We start from the raw sequence: 15,466 nt of genomic DNA on the forward strand, positions 1-15,466 counted from the left end.
TGGATACGTCTATTTACGGACGTAAAACAGATACTTCTTCAGTATTGTAATCGTACCCTCCCGAGTGTTGATACAATAATTATTCATTTCGAAATTCGGGACAATTTAGCCGTGGATATTAAATTCGAACCTACATTTAAAGTTTTAGATTTATGTGGAATCAGAAATTGTATTTGTTTTGAGCATTCTTAGAAAACGTGTAGATTCTATTACTATTTGTTCAACGCGAAAGACAGAACGTTATTCACCAACTTGGTGAAATTCAACCACAACACTGAGCTGTTCTCATATATTTGCTGATGCAGCTTTTCTCAGAAGAAGTTGATGCGCGAAATAAAATAGATTAATATTCCCTCCTTCATGTCTATGACAGAAAGGCATTTAAAACCGCTGGTTCGTTTTATTTAAATTAATTCTCAATGAGGACCAATATCAAATGTGATTTGGTGGGAAAATATTTGTTTTATAACTAAAGGTGGACTGCAAGTTATGAACAAGTATGGAAAATCTGATAGATAAAACATAAAAAGGTATCCATTACATATTTGTCTCAGATTTAAAGCAATCAGACTTTCATACAGCGTAAGTTTATCTGTGACAATTACCGAAATTGACTCCATTACAAATGCTAGATTGTTCATCGATACCGTCTCTTACCACATAGGTTAATCAGTACTTTTTGTAATTTCTATCAACAATACTTATAGCATCTTTCGATTCTAAACTTAACATTTTAAATAACGGAGCCGTTGGAAACGTTTAACTGATATCAGACAGCTCAATAAATGAAACAGATTTTGTGCAATATAATATACTGATGCATACTATGGGATCTTACATCTTTATTAATGGCATTATGTAATTTTGCAGCTTTGCCTGTCTTCGACTGCATTGTTCGATCATATTTCCAGGATGGACCAGACATAATAAATGCCAATCAAACTTAAGTAATGAAAAATGCTGCATTCGATATGGCGGGCAAATATCGACGAGAGCTGTACACATATGAAATGTCTTTATATAAATCATGTAAGAATTCAGTTCTACCTTTAAATGTATTCAAATCATATAAAAGAAAAAAATTAGGCCTTAGCATTTGATGTGCTAAAAGTACAGCATGAAGTCGACTTAATTCGTAAACAGTCATTATCCAAGGAATAAAGTCACATCACCTCTTTCCGATTAAAGATTTGTGCTTGTTTGTGTTGGGTTTAGAGTTTCACCGACACAAGAAAGGGCACACAGAGACTGACTTTTTCGACTTTTTTTCTGGTGGAGGAACTTGTGGTATTGTTTTATGCATCTGAAAGCACCTGGGTAGTAACCGACCTTTGATACGCTAGTTGGATGACTTCCTTCTATTAAAAATTATACACAAGGGAGGTTTTTGAACCCACGATGGTGACGGGGAAATAAGATCGAGGTCTGCGACCATAACCGCTCGTTCACGGAGACCCCTGTTTCTTTTAGAATAGATGTATTTGATCTCGAAGGTCAGCCAAACATTTCCTGAATGATACAGGTAACAGTATCTGGTAACCAGCTTTTGATAATGTTTTAATGAAGAATGTAACTGGTTTCGTTCAGATATAACATTGGTGAATGCATTCGATTAAAGGCATTACCTTGCACATTGTTGCATGGAGTAAATGAAATAACCTGTAGAAATTGTACAGATGACATCAAACTCTGCGCACATGACAATGACAATGATAATGACACATTTTATTTGCTCTAAGGCCACCGGCCCATGCAAAATATACACAACATATATTTTCCAATTGCATAGCATGTGCATAGTAACATAAGTTTTAATCTTTCGTGATTTTATATTAATATTATTAAAAAATTCAAGAACATGTGCTTCCTTGTTAAACTATATAACAGAACCCGCTTGACAGTACTAAGCTAGTTATTCAAGAAAGGAATGTCATTTTTGTCCGCAAAATTAAGATATTCACTTATCCAAACCTAAATCTTACAAACAAAAGTAAGTTGGAATTTCCGCGGCAAATGCTGTTAATGCTGTTAAGGTTGGGATTGGCAATGAGGGGTGTTTCATATTTATTTCTTCTCGTGAATAGACTAAATCAAACCGAGTATGCCATAATTTTGCTTTGTTGCGTTCTGTTTCCAAAACTTCCTCTTAGATTTCATTATAGAAATAAAAATGCTATGATGCCGATAAATATGCCGGAGTAATCAATAATTATCTTGAAGGGATATTAGCTCAAACATTAAAAGTCACACCATGAGTCACGAAAAAATAGGAAAAAAAATTGGCAAATTGCGATATGTCAGAGCTATGAAATTAATCAGCTTACTGCAAATATGAAACTGTCATACATAGCACAATCAAATGCTGATAGTTAGCAGAATTTTAATTGGAGATAGTAATATCAACATCAATTTGACTTCCACTGGTTTCCGTTTTTTAAATTCTTGCTGTTCATATGTGTATTATGTTTGCGGTTCTGTCATTCCACATGTTCCTCTGATATATCATTATAGAAATGAAAGTGCTATGATACTGATAGATATTCCGGAGTAATCAATAATTATCTTGAAAGATTAATAGCTCGCACATTAATAATCACAGCATGAATCCCACAGAAATAGAAAAAAATGCAAACTGCGAAATGTCAAAGCGATGAAATTAATTAGCTTATTGCATGTATAAAAATGTCGTACATAACACCATCAAATGTTGATAATTACCAGAATTCTAATCGGAGATAGTAATATCAACATCAATCTGACATCCACAGGTTTCTGATTTTGATACTCTGGCTGTTCTTTTTCGGCGACGCCGTCTAAATTCGTTTTCGTTACCTATGCCACGTGACTTCAGTTTGCAAATCAAACTACTTGATAACGCATTATAGATAATTTATCAAAATGGAAGATTTATGCAACACTCTGCCTGATTGGACGAGAGTGTCAATTTCTTTCACTCTGTTGATTGTGCTACGCTGAGTGAAATGTAGACAAAGCGTTTATCCTAAACGACGCTGTTCACAGTTTTAAAGCTAACTTTGGCTCAGTATATTTAGCAAGAATATTGATATATCTCAAAATGATAAGTAAGTTTAATAAATATGATAAAAACCTGCTCAAATACCAACATATATCAAATTAAAGAAAGAGCTGAATACGGTCTGCGTATCACATGAATAAGGGTGTGATAAGAGTCTTTTATGTAGAGAAGTGCTTTTTAAAAGATTTTCCTTGTTACAATTGTCGTCTGTATATGAAAATGTTTCTTGCTTTTGTGACTTATTCAGATTGCATATTAAAATGAGTACGTGTTTGCTTTGATATATTTGTTATAAATTATTTAACTGATTTATTATATATGAATATTTTTCTTTAGTATGGTATGCAAATATTGAACTCAGTTGAAATCTGTTTTATTATATATATGCTATATAATGACTGAATCTCATTACACTGAAATGAAGGTGCATCTATGTGATATGACTACGGTCAAACTTTGCTTATGAAACAGAAATATTGAAATAGTTACAATTATATGTTTTGCTTGACCTTCACTTTTTTTTGTAGGTGTGACGTCATTGTCCAAAGATTCATGAATAGCGAATATGCATTTGTTAAAGCGGGATCAGTTGGCCTATTTTAGAAATAAATAAAAATAATAAATAAAAAATCATTTAATTGATTTTTTCTCATGTATTCTAATCAAACTTGATTTGTAGCATCTTTATTAGGCCCGCAGCCAACTTTGTTCAGCTGGGACATTTGACCCCTTTTAGGGGCTGCTAGAGCTAAAACTAGAAATGCCTTTATACAGCGTCTCATGAACAGCTTGGTGGATCTTTGTCACACTTGGTCTGGAGCATCATTATAAGGTCCTCTTCCAAATTTATTTATATAGGAACTTGGGCCCTATTAGGGACCACTATAGCTAAAAGTAGATATGCCTTTCTTCGCATTAACCACTAAAATGTAATGGATTTTTATCAAACTCGATAACAATATCGTAAGGTCTCCTGCTATTTTGTTACAAATGGGGATAGGGACCAATTTAGCTAAAAATATAAACACGTTTAATGACCTCTTCTCATGAACCGCTTCATGAATCTTCATCCAACTACTGCTGTAATTATTCGTCTAAGGATAAACGAAACAAAATTGCAACCCTACGAAACCTTTGCGAAAAATTAAAAGAGAACCATTTAAATTGTTAAAGTGCGGTGTTTAGTTTTGCAAAATGTTAGATGAAAGATGAATGTTAGATGAAAAATTCATAAACTTCTTTCCTTATTACAATTCGCCGACTATCATTTTTAAAGATATTTCTTGTTAGTATTATGTTTCAAAAAATCTACTTACATAGTACTACAACAGTAGTCTTTGTGTGGCGTATGGTGTCTGTTTAAGCTCTTCCCTACTTTGTCTGTTATATTTCCCAGTATGATTTATGAAGTCATGTTTTGAATAATGAAGCGGCAGTACCGATATTCGTTTGATTGTTCAATCAAATTGACAGAAGCGTTGATTTGGGCAAACCGATACATTCAAAATAGAAATGTATAAAGGAGGAAAAATAAATAAAGTGAATTATTTACGGCACTCACACACATTGAAGATAACTATTTAATACTGAGCCAGTCATTTTACAGACAAATTGCAGCTGTCACCTAATGCACCATACAGGTTGTAGCAGATCGGACCAGAACAAACATCCTGGATCACACAGGTAAGAAAGTAAGGCGCCGATTTTAAATGAATGATACTGTTCTAATTATGGTCTAATCAAGGGAATAACTTTTTTTTCAGAATCGTGGAGTATATATTCAGCCAAGCATGAGTATTGCGAATAGATGGTAATAACCTGTGTAATTTGCAAAAAAAAGATCATATGACGTCAAACAGCAAATAACACACAGCAGGCAAGAAATAAATGAAACATTGCAAGATATATGGAGACAAAAAAGCAGATGTTGTCTGTACACCTATGTTGCAAATACTGACAATTGCAAGTACGCAATGAGCTAATACTTATGAAGTGGTAAGTTGATAATACGAAGGCATGTCTATGACATTTTAACACGAACCCATTCCTTCTAAAACAACTAGTTTCCAGGATCTTGTTTTTACTAGACTAAGTGACATTTTAAAGCCTTCATTTCTATGCAGCTAACGGACATGTTTCTCTGTTTTTTTTTGTTTTTTTTTTGTTATAAACTTTATGTCGCATGAAAATTGTTGTAATGAATTCCAACAAAAACTTGCCACAGGTATCTTGAAACTATACAAAAATGCCCTAATATCGTCCATTAAAATAACAATCGGAGTTATTTTGAAAAACAAAACTAGACTGACCTTCATTATTTTGCCTATACAAAATATGCCCCTTTCTGTAGACCGCAACACACATTTCTTTGAACCATAAAGAAAACGTGAAAAGGTGGCACTCTTTAAAAAAGACCAATTAAATCCTTAATTCAATTTGATAAATTGCGAGTACAGTCATTTTCCTTTTTAAAAAGGCATTTTAAGAATGCTGTTAAAAGCTTTTGAAAAGTGCAATGTTCAATTTAGTTTTTAAGACAATATTTGTGTGTATATCATATGTAGATATTTAATTGATAAATAGTTAAAGTTGATTGTATTGTTTCATCCTCTATAAATCGATCATCTGTCAATCGACTTTTCCTCTTCTGCTATTTCTGTTTAATTCCAAACGGCAGTTTCGCTAGGAGAAATCACTTTTATGCTATCTTCCAAAACAATCATTATACCATGACGCACAAATATTTACCTGTAACAATTGTTATGAACTAAGAATACATGTGTGTGATTATGTTATGCAGGTCTAACATTGCAAAACTATAAAGTTTCTTATCTGCTGACATTATACGTATAACAACGCATTTACAACGGAAACAGATGTCTGTTGCCATGTTATATAGTATCAAAAATTGTACAGGTATGACATGACTTCTTGCTATCTTCTAATAACAGGCATATTTGTACTAATTTCCATTTCAGTTCTATCTCCTGTCAAGTCTGACAACGTAAAATGATTGTAATTCCAAATTATCAAAAATAAATTCAAATTGCATCTAGATTATTGCTGTAACCTCTACCGCACAGATGCGAGTATCCTCCCTTCTCACGCGCAGGATGTTGATTCGAATCCTAACAGAACATAATATATTAAAAACAGGGCCATTTTCGTTTTAAATTGATAAAATTATTGTATGGAATTCAAATGTACTCGTTATATCACGAGAGGGCAGTCCAATCTAAATGACAAAGAAATGCGTTGGTATATTAAAACTGTTACGCTGCATTCAAATTAAAATTGGTTGCACCATTGGAGAGATCGCGTAAAAACTTTAAAGTTGCCATAGCTTTTTCATATGGTTAGCCGGCTAATTTAGTTCAAGTGAGTCAGTAATTTGCCAGTACAATTTATTTCATCTATATTCGGACACATTAAGAAAATGTATATGTGCGTGTTTTGATAGCCGTAATGGTATACGATAAACTTCTGAAACTGTTTTCACTGATTCAAATTTCTTTAAAATATGTAGCCCATTTCCGCACCACACATGATGGGACTAAAGCAAAAGACATTGTCTTTCTAATGATACCACGAAGATGAGCACATAAATTAGCTACATACGACCACAGCCTGAAAATCAGTGTACTCGCGAAACGAAAGCACTTACACCCCTGCCTTTTGTGGCCAATGATCAGAAAAAAAAATTCTGGTAGTTTTTGTTACATATGAAAATCTCCAAATTCAGATATAGGTAATACATATAGACTTGTCGTCATGGATGTCTTTTTTCTCTGTACCAAATCTGACAAAGGAAAATGTTTCTTTCAACAATATATGAAGTTGTAACGCTGTTGTATATTTCACTGTTCAAAATCAACCTTACATTTGATATAGTCAGAGTAGGCCCTATATTGTATTTATGGGTAATCATTCTGCTCAAATAACACAATATTTCAGCATCACACAAACTGTTTTTACGAATGGGTATGCATCGAATCCACAGTATAATCAGAAGAAAAAAGAAAAGTCTTGCAAAATGTGTGAACCTTTGAATGGATCAAATAAAACGTCAAAAGGTGTTTCAACTCTTTTTTTTCATATGTTAAGCCGGCTATCTTATTCAAGTGAGTCAGTAATTGGCCAGTAGCATTTTCAATTCATATTCGGACATGGATCATTGTATGTATTTTAAGAGTCGTAATGGTATTAGATTGTTTCGTTGTTGTCTGGTTATCTTACAAATAATGCTTGCTCATATTTATGGTTACTTTTACTTGTTTAGAACAGTAAATTTTCGAGGGCTTAGAGCGAAACTAGTCTAAGTGCATGTAGAAACAGTAGCAGATAGACTAGTTTCGCTCTGAGCCCTGGAACTCTACTTCATAGATTAATCAAATGCGAAATATGACTTTCCGAATGTGTGTATGATTACTATTGTTTGAGTATAGAAGCACAGTTTCGTAAATATTGCTACGCCCTTCCCCAAAAATGTGGACAGAGACCAGAGCCAATATCAAACCATGCTTTCAACATACAACACACTCCATTTTTTGTGCATAGAAAGCGCAGTCCGACCGTTCGCAGTGAATATGAATTTAGTAGTGATAATAGTATATGTAAAGTAGCTACCCTCTGACATTCCACAAAAAAAAGCTTCAAAAACCAACAACAGTACAGATTTTCTGTCGTGCTTACGTAGAACATACTATGAACTGACTTTAATCCACTTTAATCATAGCAACAACTAAATACGTTGTAAAAAGTTTGGATCAAGCTACATTTGTAGGGAGAGTGGCATAATAACAGTAACTTAAGCATCATGGCCCATCGTGAGTGCGGAAATTCCGCTTTCAGCTTTTTTCTTCGTTCTAACTAAATACATTCTCCATTTTAAAACCAGTTCAAAGTACTTACAATGACAGTAAAGGTTTTCTGTCGTGCTTGCATAGAACATACTATTAACTGACCTTAAATTTGTCATTCGTAGCACATTTTATACTAAATAATTACAATCCTGCTGATGCGTATAAACAGTACTTTACATACCTGCTCGAGGTCATAGTCAGAATATTAATTTTAAAATGGCCACGTGCCTTAGAATTCCTTTCCCGGTGGACCTACGGTTGTTTATCAACGGTCGTGGGTGCACAGCGCAGCGTATACCAAATAATAATGTATAAACAGAACGCAAGCAATCTTTTATGCATGAGTAAACAAACCATATAGTTCTTTTTTGCTATTATTGCAAATAGTTAATAATGTGCCTGTTTAATCTATTTAATCTACATTTGTAGAGAAATGAAATTAAATTCATACCTCGGCCTAGGTTATCCCCGTTCCGCCCTTGGAAAAAAAGCGTAAAATGCTTATGGTGCATTTGGACAAAAGTGCAAACTATATCGACGTCAAGAGTTGAACATTGGCTTGTCAATGACAGCCTGGTCACGGAGACAGTTGCAGTATGTGAGTTACACTGAAACAAGTTCACATAGCCTTTCAAGACCACGCACTAGAAAAATGTTCTATGAAAGCTAACTGGATTATCTTCCGAACATAAATCCGACTAAGCTTGACCTAAATACTACTGTAAAAGTAACAAATTCAAGTGATGTGTAGCGTTTGTCCGCTTATATTGACAGCAAGCCATTAGCGAATATGCTGTTTTTGTGGCTGAGTGTTGCAGATTAGATAAACAATTTCGATATAGTTTGCAAATACTTGCAAAAACAGCAGAAACAAAGAGGCCTATAGTAATTCGTTTTCTATTTTAACGTTTTGTTCAGTGTTACCTTTTGTCATGAACATTTCTGAAAATGGGCACATTTGACTGGCAGACCATTAGCAAGATAAAACTTTTACTATTTTATTTCTTATCAGATATAATCATTAACTTTTATATATCATTAAGACGTAGTATCATTGACTTAGAATTTAAACTATACTGTTTCTTATATAACTTTTACTCTGCCATCTAAAATGCTTCACTCGGTTATCGGTTTGATGCACCAACAACCCCCTACCCCCCCCCCCCCCCCCCCCCCCCCCACCCCAAGTTCCTGGAAAACTCTCGTTGTTTCCTTGCGTGAAGATGAATCCCATGTCATCCTCTCATAGTGCCTTCTCATCATCTGGTGTGCGGTCTGGGCCCATAATCTGTAGGTCCTCGGCTGTCCAGTTATAACATTCAAATGCTGTAAGGTAAGAAATCAGGTATCAATAAGCTGCTAATCTATTTATTTAAGAACGGCTTAGGTAGTTGACTTTGATATACGGTATTTTCATCCACAATAAATGTCTTTAATTTATATCAAAATGAACAGAGAACATCAACTTAGGGCTTAGCCTAAGGTTTATATCACTCTTTCTACGTCGATAAGTCATCATGATTTATCATGAACCGACCTAAAAAGTAACAACTGTTTTATTCATAAAACCAACAAGTGGCAGGTTAAAGATGATTTTTAGTGTGTAGGGGAGTAGGAGGAGTGGGCAATGCAATTTGACCATAGTCATATTTTTCAGTAAGTTTGCTAAAAACTAGAGAATACATGTTAGCAAAGCAAACTGTAATTATATTACTTTGATACATCATCTCGTGTTACACGAATGTGCATAGATCTAATACAAAACATTCTTTTCAAGTTCCCACCATTGCCATTGCCAAAAATATTCGGGTACTATTGAAGGTAACTTTGCTGCAATGTTTTATGGGTTTCATGCTAAAGCATGTTCGTTGTTCTTAATTTGTTTGGAAATTCCTTGACATATAGTCAAATCCCAGTATATTCTACAAAAATCATATTACGCGAAGAACTCTTGTTCGATTTCTAGAACAAAATTTGTATCACTTTCAACCGAGCTGACTGACCAGTCAAATGAACGAAATCTGATATTGGCCAAGGAAATCTTGTATTATTCGGGAAGAAGCAAAATTTATCTGCTTTATCATTAGTGCAGTATTATGGAAAAAATTATAAAAAAATGATTAGTAATAGATTGAAACAATTACCAAAATTGCTTGAAATTCAGTAATTTTTCAAATTTGTATGGACACACACGCCTAATTTTAGAAATGTTATTGTAAAGGTCAGTTTAGTTTATACATATTTTATTGCATATACTACATGTAATCATATAATTACAGTACAGATAGACATTAACATTCAATGAAATAATAGCAATAGGGTCAGGCCACAAGTTTTGGCAACATTATAGTAAACGGCACTTCCCTTGAACGCTAACTATTATTTAAAATTAATTACTTTTACGAAATAAACAAATATATATTAATTTTTAAAATGTATTACACACAAGATTGAAGAAAAGCCCAAAGCGCGACCGAAACTTGAGAAAAAAGAATGACAAATACAGCTAGTTTAATGTTGGATATGATGTTAATATTGCTGTTGTTTCCTAATGGATCCTTTTCCCCAGGGGCTAGGCAAGGGCAGGAGTAACAGAGTAACTATATTCGTTTTAGATAAATTGAGGTTTTAATGATAATTAAAATCAAATTTTAGGTACTGTTAAAAATAACAAGTTGTTGCTACTCTAACTCACTGAAAACGATTAGAATTCATATTAAATTTATGTACCGCTAAAGTGATTAGTGAATTGCTTTCGTCCGAGTATATGTCAGATCCGAATAAGAGTAGCGTGTCATTTAAAGGTTGAAAAGTTCTGGTATCATGGAATAGTTCGATTCTTTGTGCTGTAAATTTAATACACAACCACAACTGGGATTATCTCTTAAACGGCTTCTGTATAAATCGTTATCTGTTTCGTAACCTTGCGAGTATAACATTGAGGGCAGTCTTTCACCTATCATAAACACAGGTGGCAGTAACGTACCTAGGATACAGTATGGGTCCATGAGCTATATGCACTTAAATTTACTACAATTATAATGTTTTCTTAGGGAAAAAATGACAAAAAGCCGTTTTGAAAAAAAATGCACCTGTGACAATGAGCCATGGTAAAGGTGATCAAGAACAGTTTGACATGTGCATTGCTTCCAGGTCCGTATATTTTTTTCAAAACAATATTTCCTTATCAATGTTTGGCCGTCTTTTGGGCAAACGAATAATCTTTCAGAAAAACCTTACTTCAAAGCCCAGCTCCAAACCGTTTACACATCACGAGCTAGCAACGGCGTACGAAACAAAAATACAAAAACACGTAACGTAAGTCAAGGGAAACTTTCTACAGCCGCCGCACGGCACTTAAAAACTGTTTTGATATTTAAAATGGTTTTAGTCAATAGAAAATGTCCTTTTCCAGACTAATACTGTATATCATTTAAACAGTACCTGGTTGGCAGCACCAGCAACCTCCACAGTTCTGATATATGGTATTATTTCCTTGGAACACGAAATTCTCGTGGCTCTCACATTGTGATTTTTCATCCTGAACAGTTGAACTCAAAACTTCTAGATCATCTGTTTGCCATTCGTAGCATGTATACACTATTAGATATTAAAAATATATAGCAAATGATTTTGAATAAACAAAACAACATAATATCAAATTACAACGTCTTGAAGATGTTACCTCAAAAGATGATAAATAGTTGATACTCGCTGTATATATCGTAGCATTTAGGTTATTCTGAAACTTAATAAACCTTCATTGACAAGGTAATATCTGGTATTTTCTTTTAAGGTTGAATATTCATGGAAACAACTGAGTTACAATATTGCAGACGAAAGAACTTTCTTCCGTAGAGCTAAAATAAGAGAAAGAAAAGGCAGCTTTCTTCAAGGTATATTACACACAAACCTATATTTAAGAACATGACCAGTTACGTCATAATAGTGTATATAAACATAAAATTTACAAGTCTATGTGACTGTATCTATGCATTAGAATTAAAATAGAGCATGCTGTGTACATGTATAGATAAACACGGTACAAATATGTACTACCGCTTAAAAAACTGGCTGTTTTGTTGCTGCATGACATTCTGTTATGAATATACGTTCTATATGAAACTTAATTTATATATTTAGAAAAGTTAAAGTTCTTTAATGAGGATTTTATACATCTGAAATAAATACCAAATCCAAGATCAAATATTTTAGTGGAAGATGGCCATTGGAAATCTTAAATATTGTACCGTGCAAGCTATCGGTGCAACAGTATCCTAATTATACAATTCAATTAACTTTGTATCATAATATATCTTATATCCGAAATGATTTGTCTGCAAACATGTTTCCTGTATATTTATAAAAATGTTCGTCTAAAGCAAAGTACCTGCTCGTTTACAACATCATTAACCCACACAATTGGGATATTCCGCGTTGTTTCCGTGTGTAAAAATGTTGCCTGGGTAACTCTCACACTGTTGTGTTTCTGCCTCCACTGAAGGAAAAGGTCCCATAGCAGCATGATCTGCTTCTGTCCAACTGTAGCTGTAATAGTTGTAATCTGAAATATAGGACAAGTCGAAAGATTTCCTGCGACAAGAAGTTATACAGACCAGAAATTGTTATGGATGTAAAAAAAGGGTAAAGGTCTTGTTTATTATATATAGTGTTCCATTATTGAAAGGGTCAGCCAATTTGGCTTAGGAGACACCTTTATTGTGCGTACCAATTACCTCTTAACTCCTACCACAATGTCAGGCGCCAGGCGGATAGAAGTCAGTAACCATTCATTTAACTAGCTCGCGGCTCACGAACTGGCCTTTTTGGAAGGAGTCTCATGACAAACATCCCCCTGACGAACGCTCCCCATGGGGCTCGAACCTTCAACCTCCCGATCCCGAGGCGAACGCCTTAACCACTGGGCCACGGTGACCGGTATGAGTGACCTATCACCCTAAAAAATAAATAGCTTATGGGCGAATGACGTGCTTGCTTTATTATACCATTACGTTTTTATTATAGGAAATATTACACCACTCTACATGATTTACAAGTAGATCTATAAAATATGTATAATTTATTTTCTAAATTCTGAAAGTTTTTATTTTTAGCAAAAATAACTATATTTCCATTTCATGTATAACATAACTTTTAGCTCATCTGGTCACATACCTTGACTATTGAAATAATTTACTAGAGCTATCACAAATGTGATGCATGCCTTCACCTGGACTTCGTTGACATACAGAGCAAGACAACACAGGACGATAATCCAGGAAATTAAACAGCAATTTAAAAAATCCCTTAAGCACAATTAGGTATCAATATTGATCACTGCTGAAAGTTTGAATGAATTATATGAAATAATGAATGAGGAATTCAGGTCACAAACATTTCTTTATATATCATATAGAATGCCAGCTATATTGCCAAAGTGCAATCACACTATTTATTGTTTTCCAATTTACATGCGGCCTCCATGCCGCAGTTAATAACACCACTGTCTGTTATGTCATTGTGACAGGGTTACATCAGGGAACGTGTTACATTTTCAAGGATGGTGGACTTGTTAGCCAGACGGGAAGAAGCATTTTTTGTTACCTCTACCGTTACCCCTTTGAATAGTGTATGAGTACACTTGTTTGTAAGAAACTGTTTGTATGTCCCACGTGCATGAGCTTATTCCCGTTCGGCTTAGAATGAAAATTTTTTAGTCCAGATCGGAATATAAATCTTCCGCTTTCGCAACCGATGAATGTTCCGTGTGAAGAAAATGATATCACATTAATTGGCCATGCGTATGTCCTTCAGAGCATTTGAAAACATAAACAGTGCTAAATTAGAGACACCGAATATAGTAGCATAGTCGCTACCGCGTTTTCCTCAATTAAGGGTCTATTTTCCTTCAGATGATGTGTCAAATCTTTGAGGAGTTTTCGTGATATTTCTTTTTGATATTGATATGTAAACTTACTGAATGAAACAAATGAGTAAAATTATTGCAGACCAAATACCTTTCTGTCGAGCTTAAATAAAACAGAGAGAGAAAAAAGCGTTATTAATTATATGTTTTCTTTTCAAACTTGGTATTGCAATATGCCACCTATCGGTACAGGCAAGTTCCAATTATACGATGTTTTAAAGGTATATCTCCTACATGTATTACGCTATACAAATCTTCTATATGTAAAGGAATTTGTCTGCAAAACGTGTTTAGTATCAAGAACCCTCACAATTGGGATATTCCTGCTCGTTTACAACATCATTAACCCTCACAATTGGGATATTCCGCGTTGTTTCCAAGTGTAAAAATGTTGCCTGGGTAACTCTCAAACTGTTGTGTTTCTGCCTCCACTGAAGGAAAAGGTCCCATAGCAGCATGATCTGCTTCTGTCCAGCTGTAGTAGTAATAGTTTTTATCTTGAAATATAGGATAACAGCACTGTCCGTTCATATGTCATTGTGATATAGGATTACATCAGGGAACGCATCATATGATCTTGTTCTCCGGACATTCTGATTTTCATAGATTTGTCAGACACAGCGGGAGGCGCTTTTTTTAGGTTACTCCTACAATATCATCTCACCTTAGTTTATAATATGCAACCGCTACATTTATTAGGAAATGCCCTATGTTCCGTTGTCTAGGAATACATTCCGTCAGCTCCAAATAATGGGTTTTAGCTCAGATCGGATTATAAATATTTCGGTTTCAGTCGAAAAAAATTATGTTAGGAAAAGAAGGCACATGAAATGGCCATACATATGATAGTATTGCTCGTGATGTGTACTGTAAGCATTATCAAAGTTAAATTAGAAAAAAAATCTTAGATTTTAACGTAGGCGATAGCGGGGTGCCATCAATTATGTGACAATTTAAAAAAATAGAAAGCACTTACCTTGCTTGTCGGTAGTGTCAATCGTCTTGAAAAATCTAATAGTGTCCGAAGACGTAAATATGCCACAAATACCTTACGATGATATTCTCAAACGAATTCATTTTAACTAAGTCTACATAATGTGTCGTAAAATACATGCATGGGATTGGTTAACACGAAGGATCGATTCGTTTCGGTGGCAGATAGAATTTTGTGTCCACTCATTAAAACAAATTTCAATTTTCTATTGAAACGTATTTTATAACTTACCAACAGCATAGGCTCCACTTCCCTGATTCATAAAGACTGCGACAGCGAACAAAATAAGGATGACTCCCGTTTTCCGTTTGTGCGTATAGAACAACGAAGTCCGCTGGATGTAAGTATTACATTGTATATATACCTTTCCCAGTACAGGTTTTCGTGTTTAAACATGTTAAAAGAACGTACTATTGAAACAGCTGTACATTTCAATAAAGCAGATAAAATGAGTTATTTATGTCAAGTTACAACTGTCTAGATTCGTGTCAACATGACCCTTGTGAGCAGTCCCATATATTATCAATGGTGTAGGGGTAATACTCTTGACTGTCAATCCAGAGATCAGATTCGTGGTTCGAATCCCAATCCAGGCACTGGAAATTTCTGCCCACCTAACTAAGAGGCCAGTACTTGTTCTTCCCAGC

General features: G+C 34.5%; 1 long non-coding RNA gene across 3 annotated transcripts; it reads right to left on the reverse strand.

Moving 5' to 3' along the window:
• Positions 1-9,093: 9,093 nt before the first annotated feature.
• On the reverse strand, positions 9,094-15,134 carry LOC123545522 (uncharacterized). Of its 3 annotated transcripts, none has more exons than XR_008372039.1 (4): positions 15,051-15,134; positions 12,290-14,300; positions 11,344-11,499; positions 9,094-9,225 (listed from the first exon to the last, which is right to left on the reverse strand). It is a non-coding gene; the product is annotated as an uncharacterized LOC123545522 (long non-coding RNA). The 3 variants fall into 3 exon arrangements; XR_008372038.1 differs by having other exon boundaries at positions 12,290-14,322; XR_008372037.1 differs by having other exon boundaries at positions 12,290-14,472.
• Between the last annotated feature and the right edge of the window lie 332 nt (positions 15,135-15,466).

The sequence above is a fragment of the Mercenaria mercenaria genome, chromosome 1 (genome assembly GCF_021730395.1).
Source record: "Mercenaria mercenaria strain notata chromosome 1, MADL_Memer_1, whole genome shotgun sequence".
NCBI classification, from domain to species: Eukaryota; Metazoa; Mollusca; class Bivalvia; order Venerida; family Veneridae; genus Mercenaria; species Mercenaria mercenaria.